Source organism: Ranitomeya imitator, chromosome 2 (genome assembly GCF_032444005.1).
Source record: "Ranitomeya imitator isolate aRanImi1 chromosome 2, aRanImi1.pri, whole genome shotgun sequence".
Lineage (NCBI taxonomy): Eukaryota > Metazoa > Chordata > Amphibia > Anura > Dendrobatidae > Ranitomeya > Ranitomeya imitator.
Window position 1 is genome coordinate 365,326,393 of NC_091283.1, and position 19,774 is coordinate 365,346,166.

Sequence of the window (19,774 nt, forward strand, 5' to 3'; positions counted from 1 at the left end):
TCTGAGGATAAGTTTATCCGAGTCACCAGCCTCAGAAATCGCAGCTTAACAGCAGCTCAGATTAGAGACCAGGTCAATGCCACACAGAGTTCTATCAGCAGACACATCTCTACAACAACTGTTAAGAGGAGACTTTGTGCAGCAGGCCTTCATGGTAAAATAGCTGCTAGGAAACCACTGCTAAGGACAGGCAACAAGCAGAAGAGACTTGTTTGGGCTAAAGAACACAAGGAATGGACATTAGACCTGTGGAAATCTGTGCTTTGGTCTGATAAGTCCAAATTTGAGATCTTTGGTTCCAACCACCGTGTCTTTGTGCGACGCAGAAAAGGTGAACGGATGGACTCTACATGCCTGGTTCCCACCGTGAAGCATGGAGGAGGAGTGATGGTGTGGAGGTGCTTTGCTGGTGACACTGTTGGGGAATTATTCAAAATTGAAGGTATACTGAACCAGCATGGCTACCACAGCATCTTGCAGCGGCATGCTATTCCATCCGGTTTGCGTTTAGTTGGACCATCATTTATTTTTCAACAGGACAATGACCCCAAACACACCTCCAGGCTGTGGAAGGGCTATTTGACCAAGAAGGAGAGTGATGGGGTGCTACGCCAGATGATCTGGCCTCCACAGTCACTAGACCTGAACCCAATCGAGATGGTTTGGGGTGAGCTGGACCGCAGAGTGAAGGCAAAAGGACCAACAAGTGCTAAGCATCTCTGGGAACTCCTTCAAGATTGTTGGAAGACCATTCCCGGTGACTACCTCTTGAAGCTCAAGAGAATGCCAAGAGTGTGCAAAGCAGTCATCAAAGCAAAAGGTGGCTACTTTGAAGAACCTAGAATATAAGACATATTTTCAGTTGTTTCACACTCTTTTGTATATAATTCCACATGTGTTATTTCATAGTTTTGATGCCTTCAGTCAGAATGTACAATTTTCATAGTCATGAAAATACAGAAAAATCTTTAAATGAGAAGGTGTGTCCAAACTCTTGATCTGTATATATATATATATATATATATATATATATATATATACATACATATATATATATATACCTATACTATGTGTATATATCTATTCTAACCTGTCAGTGTAATTTTACATTACACCGCACACTCTGCTCCGCACACCTTGTACACATGCGGCTCCGCTCCGTACACACACGGCTCTGTTCCGTACACTTCATCCACACGGCTCCACTCCGGACACATCATACACACACAGCTCCACTCCGTACACCTCGTACACACGCGGCTCCGCTCCATACACACACGGCTCTGTTCCGTACACCTTGTACACACACAGATCCGCTCCGTACACCTCGCACACATACGGTTCCGATCCGTACCCCTCGTAAACACACGGCTCCGCTCCGTACACCTCGTATACACGTGGCTACGCTGCGTACACCTCGTACACATACGGCTTTGCTCCGAACACCCCATACACACGCGGCTCCGCTCTGTACACACACGGCTCTCCTCAGGATACCTCGTATACACACGGCTCTGCTCCGTACAGCTCGTACACACACAGCTCCACTCTATACACCTTATACACACACGGCTCCTCTCCGTACACCTTGTACTCACAGGCGGCTCCGCTCCGTACACCTCATACACATGCGGCTCCGCTCCCTACACACACGGCTCTGTTCCGTTCACCTCGTATACACACGGCTTTGCTCCATACACCTTGTACACACACAGCTCCGCTCTATACACCTTATACACACACGGCTCCTATCAGTACACCTCCGCTCCGCTCCCTACACACACGGCTCTGTTCTGTTCACCTCATACACACACGGCTCCGCTCCGTACACCCTGTACACACGCGGCTCTGCTCTGTACACACACGCCTTTGCGCCATACACCTCGTGCACACGCAGCTCCGCCCCGAACACCTCGTACACATGCGGCTCCACTCCCTACACACGTGGCTCTGCTCCGTACACCTCGTACTCACAGGCGGCTCCGCTCCATACACCTCATACACATGCGGCTCCGCTCCCTACACACACGGCTCCTCTCTGTACACCTCGCACACACACGGCTTCGCTCTGTACACCCTGTACACACACGGCTCTGCTCTGTACACACATGGCTTTGCTCCATACACCTCCTACACACGCAGCTCCGCCCTGAACACCTCGTACACATGCAGCTCCACTCCCTACACACGCGGCTCTGCTCCGTACACCTCGTACTCACAGGCGGCTCCGCTCCATACACCTCATACACATGCGGCTCCGCTCCCTACACACGGCTCCTCTCCGTACACCTCGTACACACGCGGCTCTGCTCCGTACACCTCGTACTCACAGACGGCTCCGCTCCGTACACCTCGTACTCACAGACGGCTCCGCTCCGTACACCTCGTACTCACAGACGGCTCCGCTCACCTCGTACTCACAGACGGCTCCGCTCCGTACACCTTGTACTCACACAGCTTCGCTCCGTACACACGCGGCTCCGCACTGTACACACACGGCTTCGCTCCATACACCTCGTACACACGCAGCTCCACCCCGTACACCTCGTACACATGCGGCTCCACTCCGTACACCTTGCACACACACGGCTCCGCTCCGTACACCTCGTACACACACGGCTCCGCTCCGTACACCTCGTACACACACGGCTCCGCTCCGTACATCTCGTACACACACGGCTCCGCTCTGTACTCCTCGTACACACACGGCTCTGCTCCGTACACCTTGTACACACACGCAGCTCCGCTCACCTCATACACATGCGGATCAGCTCCCTACACACATGGCTCTGCTCCGTTCACCTCGTACAAACATGGCTCCGTACACCTCGTACACACACGGCTCCGCTCCGTACACCTTGTACACACACGGCTCTGCTACATCCACACTGTAAACCCCTCCTGACCCCACACATAAATCCCCCTCATCCAGCACCATGACAACCAGCACAGCAGAGTCCTGCATACACTGAGGCCCCTGATCATGTGACCCCTGACTCCTCCCCTCCTGTGACCTCATCACAGGTCCTGTGCGCACAGAACAGCCATATATGTGGTGTGCGGCTCTGCAGGTGGAGGTAGGTGCTGGAGATTCCCCATTATTAGGCTGCCATCACATTAGCAGTCTTTGTAAGCTTAAAGGGAACCTGTCACCCCCAAAATCGATGGTGAGGTAAGTCCACCGTCATCAGGGGCTTATCTACAGCATTCTGTAATGCTGTAGATAAGCCGCCGATGTTACCTGAAAGAGGAGAAAAAGAATTTAGATTATACTCACCCAGGGGCGGTCCTGCTCCGGTGGGTGTCTCAGGTTCGGTACAGCACCTCCCATCTTCATTCCATGACGTCCTCTTCTGGTCTTCACACCGCGGCTCCGGCGCAGGCGTACTTTGTCTGCCCTATTGAGGGCAGAGCAAAGTACTGCAATGCACTGGAAAGGTCAGAGAGGCCCGGCGCCTGCGCACTGCAGTACTTTGCTCTGCCCTCAACAGGGCAGACAAAGTACGCCTGCGCCGGAGCCACGGCGTGAAGACCAGAAGAGGATGTCATGGAATGAAGATGGGAGGCGCTGTCCCGGACCTGAGACACCCATCCCATCGGAGCAGGACCACCCCTGGGTGAGTATAATCTAAACTCTTTTTCTCCTCTTTCAGGTAACATCGGCGGCTTATCTACAGCATTACAGAATGCTGTAGATAAGCCCCTGATGACGGTGAGCTTACCACACCATCGATTTTGGGGGTGACAGGTTCCCTTTAACCCCTTTATCCCATATGACGTACTATCCCGTCGAGGTGCCCTGGGACTTAATTCCCAGTGACGGGATAGTACGTCATATGCGATCGGCCGCGCTCACGGGGGGAGCGCTGCCAATCGCGGCCGGGTGTCAGCTGCCTATCGCAGCTAACAACGGACCGCTCCCGGCACATTAACCCCCGGCACACCGCGATCAAAGATGATCGCGATGTGCCGGCGGTATAGGGAAGCTTCCCGCAGGGAGGGGGCTCCCTGCGGGCTTCCCTGAGCCCCCCGCAGCAACGCAATGTGATTGCGTTGCTGCGAGGGTCTTACCTCCCTCCCTGCTACTTCCAGGCCCGGATCCAAGATGGCCGCGGATCCGGGTCCTGCAGGGAGGGAGGTGGCTTCACAGAAGCCTGCTCAGAGCAGTGCACTGTGAAGCAGCCTGCACTTCTATCAGATTGGTGATCTGACAGAGTGCTGTGCAAACTGTCAGATCATCGATCTGTGATGTCCCCACCTGGGGCAAAGTAAAAAAGTAAAAAAAAAAATTTCCAAATGTGTAAAAAAAAATAAAAAAAAATATTCCGAAATAATGAAAAAAAAAAAATATATACACTATTCCCATAAATACATTTCTTTATCTAAATAAAAAAAAATAAAAGTACACATATTTAGTATCGCCGCGTCCGTAACGACCCGACCTATAAAACTGGCCAACTAGTTAACCCCTTCAGTAAACACCGTAAGGAAAAAAAAAAAAACGAGGCAAAAAACAACGCTTTATTATCATACCGCCGAACAAAAAGTGGAATAACACGCGATCAAAAAGACAGATATAAATAACCATGGTACCGCTGAAAGCGACATCTTGTCCCGCAAAAAACAAGCCGCCATACATCATGATCAGCAAAAAAATAAAAAAGTTATAGTCCTCAGAATAAAGCGATGCAAAAATAATTATTTTTTCTATAAAATAATTTTTATCGTATAAAAGCGCCAAAACATAAAAAAATAATATAAATGAGGTATCGCTGTAATCGTACTGACCCGAAGAATAAAACTGCTTTATCAATTTTACCAAACGCGGAACGGTATAAACGCCTCCCCCAAAAGAAATTCATGAATAGCTGGTTTTTGGTCATTCTGCCTCACAAAAATCGGAATAAAAAGCGATCAAAAAAATGTGACGTGCCCAAAAATGTTGCCAATAAAAACATCAACTCGTCCCGCAAAAAACAAGACCTCACATAACTCTGTGGACCAAAATATGGAAAATTTATAGCTCTCAAAATGTGGTAACGCAAAAAATATTTTTTGCAATAAAAAGCGTCTTTCAGTGTGTGACGGCTGCCAATCATAAAAATCTGCTAAAAAACCCGCTATAAAAGTAAATCAAACCCCCCTTCATCACCCCCTTAGTTAGGGAAAAATAAAAAAAATGTATGTATTTCCATTTTCCCATTAGGGCTAGGGTTAGGGTTAGGGCTAGGGTTAGGGTTAGGGCTAGGGTTAGGGTTAGGGCTAGGGTTAGGGTTGGGGCTAGGGTTAGGGTTAGGGCTAGGGTTAGGGCTAGGGTTGGGGCTAGGGTTAAGGCTACCGTTAGGGTTGGGGTTAAAGTTAGGGTTAGGGTTGGGGCTATAGTTACGATTAGGGTTTAGATTACATTTACGGTTGGGAATAGGGTTGGGATTGGGGTTGGTGTGTCAGGGTTAGAGGTGTGGTTAGGGTTACTGTTGGGATTAGGGTTAGGGGTGTGTTTGGATTAGGGTTTCAGTTATAATTGGGGGGTTTCCACTGTTTAGGCACATCAGGGGCTCTCCAAACGCGACATGGTGTCCGATCTCAATTCCAGCCAATTCTGCGTTGAAAAAGTAAAACAGTGCTCCTTCCCTTCCGAGCTCTCCCGTGTGCCCAAACAGGGGTTTACCCCAACATATGGGGTATCAGCGTACTCAGGACAAATAGGACAACAACCTTTGGGGTCCAATTTCTCCTGTTACCCTTGGGAAAATACAAAACTGGGGGCTAAAATATAATTTTTGTGGGGAAAAAAAGATTTTTTATATTCACTGCTCTGCGTTATAAACTGTAGTGAAACACTTGGGGGTTCAAAGTTCTTACAACACATCTAGATAAGTTCCTTAGGGGGTCTACTTTCCAACATGATGTCACTTGTGGGGGGTTTCTACTGTTTAGGTACTTTAGAGGCACTGGAAACGCAATGTGACGCCTGCAGACCATTCCATCTAAGTCTGCATTCCAAATGGCGCTCCTTCCCTTCCGAGCCCTTCCATGCGTCCAAACGGTGGTTCCCCCCCACATATGGGGTATCAGCGCACTCAGGACAAATTGGACAACAACTTTTGGGGTCCAATTTCTCCTGCTTCCCTCGGGAAAATACAAAACTGGGGGCTAAAAAAATAATTTTTGTGGGAAAAAATTTTTGTTTTATTTTTACGGCTCTGCATTATAAACTTCTGTGAAGCCCTTGGTGGGTCAAAGCGCTCACCACACATCTAGATAAGTTCCTTAGGGGGTCTACTTTCCAACATGGTGTCACTTGTGGGGGGTTTCTACTGTTTAGGTACATTAGGGGCTCCGCAAACGCAATGTGACGCCTGCAGACCATTCCATCTATGTCTGCATTCCAAATGGCGCTCCTTCCCTTCCGAGCCCTTCCATGCGTCCAAACGGTGGTTCCCCCCCACATATGGGGTATCAGCGCACTCAGGACAAATTGGACAACAACTTTTGGGGTCCAATTTCTCCTGCTACCCTCGGGAAAATACAAAACTGGGGGCTAAAAAAATAATTTTTGTGGGAAAAAATTTTTGTTTTATTTTTACGGCTCTGCATTATAAACTTCTGTGAAGCCCTTGGTGGGTCAAAGCGCTCAAAACACATGTAGATAAGTTCCTTAGGGGGTCTACTTTCCAAAATGGTGTCACTTGTGGGGGGTTTCAATGTTTAGGCACATCAGTGGCTCTCCAAACGCAACATGGGGTCCCATCTCAATTCCTGTCAATTTTGCATTGAAAAATCAAACGGCGCTACTTCCCTTCCGAGCTCTCCCATGCGCCCAAACAGTGGTTTACCCCCACATATGGGGTATCAGCGTACTCAGGACAAATTGTACAACAACTTTTGGGGTCCAATTTCTTCTCTTACCCTTGGGAAAATAAAAAATTGGGGGTGAAAAGATAATTTTTGTGAAAAAATATGATTTTTTATTTTTACGGTTCTGCATTATAAACTTCTGTGAAGCACTTGGTGGGTCAAAGTGCTTACCACACCTCTAGATAAGTTCCTTAGGGGGTCTACTTTCCAAAATGGTGTCACTTGTGGGGGGTTTCAATGTTTAGGCACATCAGGGGCTCCCCAAACGCAACATGGCATCCCATCTCAATTCCAGTCAATTTTGCATTGAAAAGTCAAATTGCGCTCCTTCGCTTCCGAGCTCTGTCATGCGCCCAAACAGTGGTTTACCCCCACATATGGGGTATCGGCGTACTCAGGACAAATTGTACAACAACTTTTGGGGTCCATTTTCTCCTGTTACCCTTGGTAAAATAAAACAAATTGGAGCTGAAGTAAATTTTTTGTGAAAAAAAGTGAAATGTTCATTTTTATTTAAACATTCCAAAAATTCCTGTGAAGCACCAGAAGGGTTAATAAACTTCTTGAATATGGTTTTGAGCACCTTGAGGGGTGCAGTTTTTAGAATGGTGTCACACTTGGGTATTTTCTATCATATAGACCCCTCAAAATGACTTCAAATGAGATGTGGTCGCTAAAATAAAATGGTGTTGTAAAAATGAGAAATTGCTGGTCAACTTTTAACCCTTATAACTCCCTAAAAAAAAAAAATTTTGGTTCCAAAATTGTGCTGATGTAAAGTAGACATGTGGGAAATGTTACTTATTAAGTATTTTGTGTGACATATCTCTGTGATTTAATTGCATAAAAATTCAAAGTTGGAAAATTGCGAAATTTTCAAACTTTTCGCCAAATTTCCGTTTTTTTCACAAATAAACGCAGGTAATATCAAATAAATTTTACCACTATCATGAAGTACAATATGTTCCGAGAAAACAATGTCAGAATCACTGGGATCCGTTGAAGCGTTCCAGAGTTATAACCTCATAAAGGGACAGTGGTCAGAATTGTAAAAATTGGCCCGGTCATTAACGTACAAACCACCCTTGGGGCTTAAGGGGTTAAAACCAGGAGTGGGTGATAAATACAGAAGTGGTGCATATGTTTCTATTATACTTTTCCTCTATTTGTTCCACTCCTGGTTTTGGCTACAAATACTGATGTAAAATACTGACCAAATACTGCTAGTGTGACAGCAGCCTTAGGGCTCATACTCACTTGCGCGAGACTCGGATGAGTCTCGCATGTCAATTCCTGGAACAGAGGTGTGGAGCTTGCAGCTGCATGTATTCCTATGTGGCCGCACGTTCCGATCTGAGTGTCGGCAGCAGCGCAGGGTATTGCCTCGTGAGTATGAGTCCTTAGGCGGGGGCAGTATCCCCTTCAGCGCTGAGACAATTTTGGTGTTTTTCTATTGTCCCTTTCTAAGCATTACTTATTTTTTGAACCTTTTCCCCTGACAGATACATACGACCCAACTATAGGAAACATAGAAACACATTTGACTCACACAGTACAGTGCCCTTTATTGGACTCTACACCAGGGGTGTCAAACTGCATTCCTCGAGGGCCTCAAACCATGCGTGTTTTCAAGATTTCCTTAGCATTGCACAAGGTGCTGGAATCATTCTCTGCAGGTGATTAAATTATCACCTGTGCAATGCAAGGAAATCCTGAAAATATGACTGTTTGCAGCCCTCGAGGAATGCAGTTTGACACCCCTGCTCTACACAGTATAATGTTCTCCCAGTACCTCCATCCCCCCACAAAGTATAATATTCCCACAGTACCGCCATCCCCCACACACACAGTATAATGTTCTCCCAGCACCTCCATCCCCCCACACAGTATAATGTTCCCACAGTACCGCCATCCCCCACACACAGTATAATGTTCCCACAGTACCGCCATCCCCCACACACACAGTATAATGTTCTCCCAGCACCTCCATCCCCCCACACAGTATAATGTTCCCACAGTACCGCCATCCCACACACACAGTATAATGTTCCCCTAGTACTTAGTAACTATAGGTAAACTGACTGAACAGCAATCTAGTCTGACTTGAACGCCCCGCCCTTCACCATGCTGTGATTTTAATTACCTCCACACACAGTTGGTTCCGACCTTTCTATAAATGCAGGCTTTACCATGTTATTAGCCAGAGGTAAGTGTTCACACAAAGTAGACAGGTCAGGGACCCATCCGATCTGAGATTACCTTGACGTTTGGTGGATGGGCTCACATTTTTTGGCCAAATCTTGTGCTAAGCATCTCATGTGTTTTTTTTCATAGATTTCACAAGCCATTATGCTATTCACATTTCATGTATCGCACATTTCCTTGCTTTAGTACAGTTGAGTGCAGCCATTGATCTATTTGCTATGTTCCCCTAGTACTGCCATCCCCTCCACACACAGTATAATGTTCCCATAGTACCTCCATCCCCCCATACACAGTATAGTGTTCCCGTAGTACCGCCACCCCCCCACACAGTATAATGTTCCCACAGTATCGCCATCCCCCCACACACAGTATAATCCCATAGTACCGCCATCCTTCCCACATACCGTGTAATGTTCCCACAGTACCGCCATCTCCCCCAAATACAGTATAATGTTCCCACACTACTGCCATTTCCCACACACAGTATAATGTTCCCACAGTATCGCCATCCCCCCACACACAGTATAATCCCATAGTACCGCCATCCTTCCCACATACAGTGTAATGTTCCCACAGTACCGCCATCTCCCCCAAATACAGTATAATGTTCCCATAGTACTGTTATTTCCCACACACAGTATAATGTTCCCACAGTACCGCCATCTCCCCCAAATACAGTATAATGTGCCCACAGTACTGCCATCCCCCCACACACAGTATAATGTTCCCCCAGTACCGCCATCCCCTCACACACAGTATAATGTTCCCCCAGTACCACCATCCCCTCACACACAGTATAATGTTCCCACAGTACCGCCATCCCCCCACACATAGTATAATGTTCCCACAGTACCGCCATCCCCCCACACACAGTATAATGTTCCCTCAGTACCGCCATCCCCCCACACATAGTATAATGTTCCCACAGTACCGCCATCCCCCCACACACAGTATAATATTCCCATAGTACCGCCATCCTTCCCACATACAGTATAGTGTTCCCACAGTACCGCCATCTCCCCCAAATACAGTATAATGTTCCCACAGTACCACCATCCCCCCCACACACAGTATGATGTTCCCACAGTACCGCCATCCCCCCACACACAGTATAATGTTCCCACAGTACCGCCATCTCCCCCACATACAGTATAATGTTCCCACAGTACCGCAATCCCCCCTCACACAATATGTTCCCACAGTACTGCCATCCCCCCCACATACAGTATAATGTTCCCACAGTACTGCCATCCCCCCACATACAGTATAATGTTCCCACAGTACCGCCATTCCCCACATACACAGTATAATGTTCTCACAGTACCGCCATCCCCCCACACACAGTATAATGTTCCCCCAGTACCACCATCCCCTCACACACAGTATAATGTTCCCACAGTACCGCCATCCCCCCACACATAGTATAATGTTCCCACAGTACCACCATCCCCCACACACAGTATAATGTTCCAACAGTACCACCATCCCCCCACACACAGTATAATGTTCCCACAGTACTGCCATCCCCATGCACAGCATAATGTTCCCACAGTACCGCCATCCCCATACACAGTTCTGCCATGCCCATACACAGTATGATACTATAGGCCGCCCCCCCAGTCTGGTACTACCCTCCCCACTGGCTAATAAATACTCGCTTAGCCCCAATCTTAATGTCAGTACAGCTGAACCCGGGACATATGAGATAATCACCACACAATAGTTGTATAGTTGACGTCGCTGTGGACGTGATTTCCCCAACATTGTGCAGGGAGATTGTTTTCCCTATAGTGATGTATATTTCTTATTGCTAAAATTGAGGTGTTTTTTTTCTTCATTTACAACTTCCTCCAAGGATCCTCAGTAGAGCTCATACTCACATGCGAGAAACTCGGACGAGTCTCGCATGTCAATACCCGACAATACCGCCGGCATAAGCTATATGGGCATCTAAATAGAGCTGTATGGAAAACTCTTTTCCTTATTTATGTGTCTATGCTTTATGAATGTTATATTGAATACCAAATTTGGCTGACATATGAGTCCAAAAGCACTGTTTGCAAAGTGAAATATATTGAGTTATATAACATTGATTAACATTCAAGAAAGCTTTGTTCCAAATATAAGATAGCCCTTTCTGAGGAACCCAAGAGAAAAATGTTTTCTTTATATGTTCTGGATATTTATCCATTTTTTTGAATATGTTTATGGCATGGGTATAGTAATTCCTGTGTTCTCAGGTCCATATGTGTGTATTCATCCACTGAATCTTTTTAAATAGTTGTGTGTCAATATTTGTTAAATACATTTTTATTTTTATTTTTACTTGGCATATGCTTCAGTTTATTTGTAGGTAGTCTTTTATACCATTGAGCGGTAAAGAAAGAATACATTACATTTTTACCTCTAAAATGTTAAGACCCAAGTTTTTAATTTTTCTAGGGGCTAATAGGACATTTTTACAACAAACAGGTACATTTATTCTGAGTGCACCTATACCCTACATGTAATCGGGAAATACTTTTATGCAGTAGCGTAGCTACCAGGGGGGCAGAGGGTGTGATTGCCCTGGGCCCCTTGCTCTGAGCTACTGCCACTGTTAATGTCAGCGTCCGCAGCACGCCGATGTAGTTAAGCTCCACTGTAATGCAAGAAGACATGATCTCCCTGTACTACCACTGTCTGATCTAGAGATGTGAGAATACGCCCCCCGGGACTCTAGATGTCTGCACTGTACCTGTAAGCTGGCTCTGGCAAACTGCAGACACGCTACATTGCACCCTGTGTGACTGCAGGAGAGACGTTACAGCGCAGAGCACCAGCTTCTTCTCGCCAGAGAAGAGCAGGACGAATGACAGGATGGTGCTGTGAGTAGGAGCTCAGGCTACTGCCTGCACCCGGGATCGGAGGAGGGGGCAGGATGCTGATCACGTCCTGACAAGTCCTGGATGTTTCCTTTTATTGTATTTGCCATCTTGCTGAGGCACAGTAGATTTATGGAGGCTGTTTGAAATTTTGAACAGATCGGTGTCTCTGTCTGCAAATCGCCTGATCTGTAAAAAACTTCAAAGCAGTTGCCATAAATCTCATGGTGCCTCAGATAGAGGGACTGACATATAGTGCCTTGCGAAAGTATTCGGCCCCTGGAACTTTTCAAACTTTTCTCACATATCATGCTTCAAACATAAAGATACCAAATGTAAATTTTTGATGAAGAATCAGCAACAAGTGGAACACAATTTTGAAGTTGAACGAAATGTATTGATTATTTTAAATTTTTGTGGAAATTCAAAAACTGAAAAGTGGGGCGTGCAATATTATTCGGCCCCTTTAACTTAATACTTTGTTGGATACTCGATTGGATTGAGGTCTGGACTTTGACTTGGCCATTCTAACACCTGGATACGTTTATTTGTGAACTATTCCATTGTAGATTTTGCTTTATGTTTGGGATCATTGTCTTGTTGGAAGACAAATCTCAGTCTCTGGTCTTTTGCAGACTCCAACAGGTTTTTTTTTAAGAATGGTACTGTATTTGGCTCCATCCATCTTCTCATCAATTTTTACCATCTTCCCTGTCCCTGCTGAAGAAAAGCAAGCCCAAACCATGATGCTGCCACCACCATGTTTGACAGTGGGGGATGGTGTGTTCGGGGTGATGAGCTGTGTTGCCTTTACGCCAAATATATAGTTTGGCATTGTTGCCAAAAAGTTCAATTTTGGTTTCATCTAACCAGAGCACCTTCTTCCACATGTTTGGTGTGCCTCCCAGGTAGCTTTATGCAAACTTCAAATTACATTTTTTTATGGATATCTTTGAGAAATGGCTTTCTTCTTGCCACTCTTCCATAAGGCAAGATTTGTGCACTGTACGACTGATTGTTGTCCTGGACAGACTGTCCCACCTCAGCTATAGATCTCTGCAGTTCATCCAGAGTGATCATGGGCCTCTTGGCTGCATCTCTGATCAGTCTTCTCCTTGTTTGAGATGAAAGTTTAGAGGGACGGCCGGGTTTTGGTAGATTTGCAGTGGTATGATACTCCTTCCATTTCAATATGATCGCTTGCACAGTGCTCCTTGGGATGTTTAAAATTTTGGAAATCATTTTGTATCCAAATCCGGCTTTAAACTTCTCCACAACAGTATCACGGACATGCCTGTTTTCCTTGGTCTTCATAATGCTCTCTGTGCTTCAAACAGAACCCAGAGACTATCACAGGGCAGGTGCATTTATACGGAGACTTGATTACACACCGCTGGATTATATTTATAATCATTAAGCATTTAGGACAACATTGGATCATTCAGAGATCCACAATGAACTTCTGGAGTGAGTTTGCTACACTGAAAGTAAAGGGGCCGAATAATATTACACGTCCCACTTTTCAGTTTTTGAACTTCCACAAAAATTTTAAATAACCAATAAATTTCATTCAACTTCACAATTGTGTTCCATTTGTTGTTGATTCTTGACCAAAAATTTACATTTGATATCTTTGTTTGAAGCATGATATATGGGAAAAGGTTGAAAAGTCCCAGGGGGCCGAATACTTTCACAAGGCACTGTAAATGGTCATCATGTCATGCACTGCACTGATAGACATCACCCCGACTGCAGGACAGCGCAGATAACAATATGTCTCTTTACCTCTTCATATATACTGTATACCTTGTATATATAAAAAAAATGTAAAAATATATAGTGGAAAAAAAATGAAGACAGCACACCATTGACAAAATGAAAAAATGGTGTTATCATTGGGGACTCATCGACATTTTGGTTGTACTGAGAACCTTTTTTCAGGAGAATCGAAATGCTACTTTTCATTTTATCTCAATGGTGTGCTGGCTTATTTTTTTTGCTATCATATTGAGGATCTGTAAATGCTGGAAGGTTTGGCGCCCTTATATTATACATTCGTTGCTAGCGCTGCTTTTATATCTCTTTTTTTCTGTATGAGTTGAGGATGAATATCCCTCATATATGATAGAGTCAGTAGGTGTGTTCAGATGATCACATATAGGTGCAGGTCCCTGAACGTATACTCAGTCTGGACAACAAGACCCCCCCCCCCAAGGCAGAAAAGGGGAAAAAAATAAGATGTACCAGGGGGCGCAGTTTTTTCTTTACATGACTAATATTTTACCTCCCCGTCTTCTAATTCCCTCTTTCTTTCCGGTCCCCTCTTTGGGGTCTTGTACAGACAAGAGTATTTCTTTTAGGGTCACCTGGATACATTCAGGGAGCTATACCCATATGTTGGCCTCTATACGCTCCCACTGGCTGTTGCTATTTCCTTCTATTTAGTTCTTTGTCATATATATCAGGGCTGTGCAAGTTGCCTCCCACAATCCGGGACAGTCATAGCATTGGAGCTACCTCGGGGGGCCATTATACAGTGTTAGAGCTACTTCAGGGGTTAATATACAATAAGGAGCAACACCTAGGGCCATTATACAACGTGAGAGCTACTATGGGGGTTATTACACAGTATGGGAGCAAATGCGTGGGTCGTTATACAGTATGGGAGCTAATGCATGGGTCATTCTACAGTATGGGAGCTAATGCGTGGGTCATTATACAGTATGGGAGCTAATGTGGGGGTTATTGTACAGTATGGGAGCTAATGCGGAGGTCATTATACAGTATGGGATCTAATGCGGGAGCCAGTATACAGTGTGATAGCTGTTGCGGGGGGCCATTATACAGTTTTGGAGCTAATGCAAAGGTCATTAATACAGTTTAAAAGCTACTGTGAGGGCCTATATACTGTGTGGGAGATACTGTGGGGGTGTTATAAACTGAGGTTTATATACAGTGTGGGGACTACTGAGGGGGCCTGTAGACAGTGTGGGAGCTACTGTGGGGGCACAAAAGAGACATTCTGCTATGTAAGGGCACAGTGGTGGCATTACTATGTAAAGCAGTATGAGGATTCCTGCTTTTGTACCACACAGCAGGGGCAGTAATAGGGACACATACGGCAGCAGCGGCTCAGTATTGGGGTATCGGGCAGTAATAGGGACACATACGTCAGCAGCGGCTCAGTATTGGGGTACCAGGGGCAGTAATAGGGACACATACAGCTGCAGCGGCTCAGTATTGGGGTATCAGGTGCTGTAATAGGGACACATACAGCTGCAGCGGCTCAGTATTGGGATATCAGGTGTAGTAATAGGGACACATACGGCAGCAGCGGCTCAGTATTGGGGTATCAGGTGCAGTAATAGGGACACATACGGCAGCAGCGGTTCAGTATTGGGGTATCAGGTGCAGTAATAGGGACACATACGGCAGCAGCGGCTCAGTATTGGGGTATCAGGGGCAGTAATAGGGACACAACGGCAGCAGCGGCTCAGTATTGGGGTATCAGGTGCAGTAATAGGGCCACATACGGCAGCAGCGGCTCAGTATTGGGTATGAGGTGCAGTAGTAGGGACAAATACGGCAGCAGCGGCTCAGTATTGGGGTAGCAGGTGCAGTAATAGGGACACATACGGCAGCAGCGGCTCAGTATTGGGGTATCAGGTGCAGTAATAATAATAATAATAATAATTTTTATTTATATAGCGCCAACATATTCCGCAGCGCTTTACAAAATATAGAGGGGACTTGTACAGACAATAGACATTACAGCATAACAGAAATACAGTTCAAAACAGATACCAGGAGGAATGAGGGCCCTGCTCGCAAGCTTACAAACTATGAGGAAAAGGGGAGACACGAGAGGTGGATGGTAACAATTGCTTTAGTTATTCGGACCGGCCATAGTGTAAGGCTTGGGTGTTCATGTAAAGCTGCATGAACCAGTTAACTGCCTAAGTATGTAGCAGTACAGACACAGTGGGCTATTAACTGCATAAAGTGAATGAGAACATGATGCGAGGAACCTGATAGTTTTTTTTTTTTTATAAATAGGCCACACAGGGATAGTTAGGTTAATGCATTGAGGCGGTAGGCCAGTCTGAACAAATGAGTTTTTAGGGTACGCTTAAAACTGTGGGGATTGGGGATTAATCGTATTAACCTAGGTAGTGCATGAGGATTCCTGCTTTTGTACCACACAGCAGGGGCAGTAATAGGGACACATACGGCAGCAGCGGCTCAGTATTGGGGTATCGGGCAGTAATAGGGACACATACGTCAGCAGCGGCTCAGTATTGGGGTACCAGGGGCAGTAATAGGGACACATACAGCTGCAGCGGCTCAGTATTGGGGTATCAGGTGCTGTAATAGGGACACATACAGCTGCAGCGGCTCAGTATTGGGATATCAGGTGTAGTAATAGGGACACATACGGCAGCAGCGGCTCAGTATTGGGGTATCAGGTGCAGTAATAGGGACACATACGGCAGCAGCGGCTCAGTATTGGGGTATCAGGGGCAGTAATAGGGACACATACGGCAGCAGCGGTTCAGTATTGGGGTATCAGGTGCAGTAATAGGGACACATACGGCAGCAGCGGCTCAGTATTGGGGTATCAGGGGCAGTAATAGGGACACAACGGCAGCAGCGGCTCAGTATTGGGGTATCAGGTGCAGTAATAGGGTCACGTACGGCAGCAGCGGCTCAGTATTGGGGTATCAGGTGCAGTAATAGGGACACATATGGCAGCAGCGGCTCAGTATTGGGGTATCAGGTGCAGTAATAGGGACATATACGGCAGCAGCGGCTCAGTATTGGGGTATCAGGTGCAGTAATAGGGACACATACGGCAGCAGCGGCTCAGTATTGGGGTATCAGGTGCAGTAATAGGGACACATACGGCAGCAGCGGCTCAGTATTGGGGTATCAGGGGCAGTAATAGGGACACATACGGCAGCAGCGGCTCAGTATTGGGGTATCAGGGGGCAGTAATAGGGACACATACAGCTGCAGCGGCTCAGTATTGGGGTATCAGGTGCTGTAATAGGGACACATACAGCTGCAGCGGCTCAGTATTGGGATATCAGGTGCAGTAATAGGGACACATACGGCAGCAGCGGCTCAGTATTGGGGTATCAGGTGCAGTAATAGGGACACATACGGCAGCAGCGGCTCAGTATTGGGGTATCAGGGGTGCTGTAATAGGGACACATACAGCTGCAGCGGCTCAGTATTGGGATATCAGGTGCAGTAATAGGGACACATACGGCAGCAGCGGCTCAGTATTGGGGTATCAGGTGCAGTAATAGGGACACATACGGCAGCAGCGGTTCAGTATTGGGGTATCAGGTGCAGTAATAGGGACACATACGGCAGCAGCGGCTCAGTATTGGGGTATCAGGGGCAGTAATAGGGACACAACGGCAGCAGCGGCTCAGTATTGGGGTATCAGGTGCAGTAATAGGGCCACATACGGCAGCAGCGGCTCAGTATTGGGTATGAGGTGCAGTAGTAGGGACAAATACGGCAGCAGCGGCTCAGTATTGGGGTAGCAGGTGCAGTAATAGGGACACATACGGCAGCAGCGGCTCAGTATTGGGGTATCAGGTGCAGTAATAATAATAATAATAATAATTTTTATTTATATAGCGCCAACATATTCCGCAGCGCTTTACAAATTATAGAGGGGACTTGTACAGACAATAGACATTACAGCATAACAGAAATACAGTTCAAAACAGATACCAGGAGGAATGAGGGCCCTGCTCGCAAGCTTACAAACTATGAGGAAAAGGGGAGACACGAGAGGTGGATGGTAACAATTGCTTTAGTTATTCGGACCGGCCATAGTGTAAGGCTTGGGTGTTCATGTAAAGCTGCATGAACCAGTTAACTGCCTAAGTATGTAGCAGTACAGACACAGTGGGCTATTAACTGCATAAAGTGAATGAGAACATGATGCGAGGAACCTGATAGTTTTTTTTTTTTTATAAATAGGCCACACAGGGATAGTTAGGTTAATGCATTGAGGCGGTAGGCCAGTCTGAACAAATGAGTTTTTAGGGTACGCTTAAAACTGTGGGGATTGGGGATTAATCGTATTAACCTAGGTAGTGCATTCCAAAGAATCGGCGCAGCACGTGTAAAGTCTTGGAGACGGGAGTGGGAGGTTCTGATTATTGAGGATGCTAACCTGAGGTCATTAGCGGAGCGGAGGGCACGGGTAGGGTGGTAGACTGATACCAGGGAGGAGATGTAGGGTGGTGCTGAGCCATGGAGTGCTTTGTGGATGAGGGTAGTAGTTTTGTACTGGATTCTGGAGTGGATGGGTAGCCAGTGTAATGACTGGCACAAGGTAGAGGCATCGGTGTAACGGTTGGTGAGGAATATGATCCTGGCAGCAGCATTCAGGACAGATTGGAGCGGGGAAAGTTTGGTAAGAGGGAGGCCGATTAGTAGAGAGTTACAATAGTCCAGACGAGAATGAATAAGTGAAACAGTAAGAGTTTTTGCAGAGTCGAAAGTAAGAAAAGGGCGAATTCTAGAAATGTTTTTGAGATGCAGGTAAGAAGAGCGAGCCAGTGATTGGATGTGGGGGGTGAATGAAAGGTCAGAATCAAGGATGACCCCAAGGCAGCGGGCATGTTGCTTTGGAGTAATGGTGGAACCGCACACGGAGATGGCAATGTCAGGCAAAGGTAGGTTAGTAGAGGGAGAGAACACGAGGAGTTCAGTTTTTGACAGGTTAAGTTTCAGATAGAGGGAGGACATGATGTTAGAGACAGCGGTAAAACAATCACTGGTGTTTTCAAAAAAGGTCGGTGTGATAGCAGGAGAAGAAGTGTATAATTGGGTGTCGTCAGCATAGAGATGGTACTGGAAACCAAATCTACTGATTGTTTGTCCAATAGGGGCAGTATACAACGAGAAGAGGAGGGGGCCTAGGACTGATCCTTGAGGAACCCCAACAGTAAGGGGAAGGTGAGAGGAGGAGGAACCAGCAAAACATACAGTGAAGGATCGGTCAGAGAGATAGGAGGAGAACCAGGAGAGAACGGTGTCCTTGAGGCCGATGGAGCGGAGCATAGTGAGGAGGAGCTGATGATCCACAGTATCGAAAGCTGCGGAGAGATCCAAGAGAATTAGCATGGAGTAGTGACCATTAGATTTAGCTGTTAGTAGGTCGTTAGAGACTTTAGTGAGGGCAGTTTCAGTAGAGTGTAAAGAGCGGAAGCCAGATTGAAGAGGGTCGAGAAGAGAGTTATCTGAGAGATAGCGGGTAAGACGGGAGTGGACCAGGCGTTCGAGGAGTTTAGAGATGAAGGGAAGATTAGAGACAGGTCTATAATTAGCGGCACAGTTTTGATCGAGGGATGGTTTTTTAAGTAATGGATGTATGATGGCATGCTTAAATGAGGAGGGAAAAATACCGGAAGTGAGGGAAAGGTTGAATATTTTTGTTAGGTGAGAGGTGACAGCCGGGGAAAGGGACTGGAGGAGATGTGACGGAATGGGGTCACTGGTGCAAGTGGTCGGGCGAGAAGATGCAAGGAGCCTGCTTACTTCTTCTTCTGTAACTGCTTCAAAGTCAGAGAGTGAACTAGATGCAGTGGGGGAGGGAGGACAGTGCATGGTATGAAGAGATTGGGAGATGATTTCCTGTCGAATGTGGTCAATTTTTTCTTTGAAGTAATTGGCCAGATCGTCAGCACGGAGATCCGTGGTTGGGGCCTGCTCTCTTGGGTTGAGTAGGGACTGGAACGTGTCAAAGAGACGTTTAGGGTTATTGGACAGGGAGGTGATGAGGGTGTTGAAGTAGGTTTGTTTGGAGAGGTGAAGGGCAG

General features: G+C 46.5%; 1 long non-coding RNA gene across 1 annotated transcript in view; it reads left to right on the forward strand.

Annotated features, from left to right (window-relative positions):
* The first annotated feature begins 3,020 nt into the window (after positions 1-3,020).
* LOC138663903 (uncharacterized) overlaps positions 3,021-19,774 on the forward strand; it is a 32,294-nt gene continuing 15,540 nt past the window's right edge. The window contains exon 1 of the long non-coding RNA XR_011318253.1: positions 3,021-3,077. This is a non-coding gene — a long non-coding RNA (uncharacterized lncRNA). The remainder of the gene's footprint in view (positions 3,078-19,774) is intronic.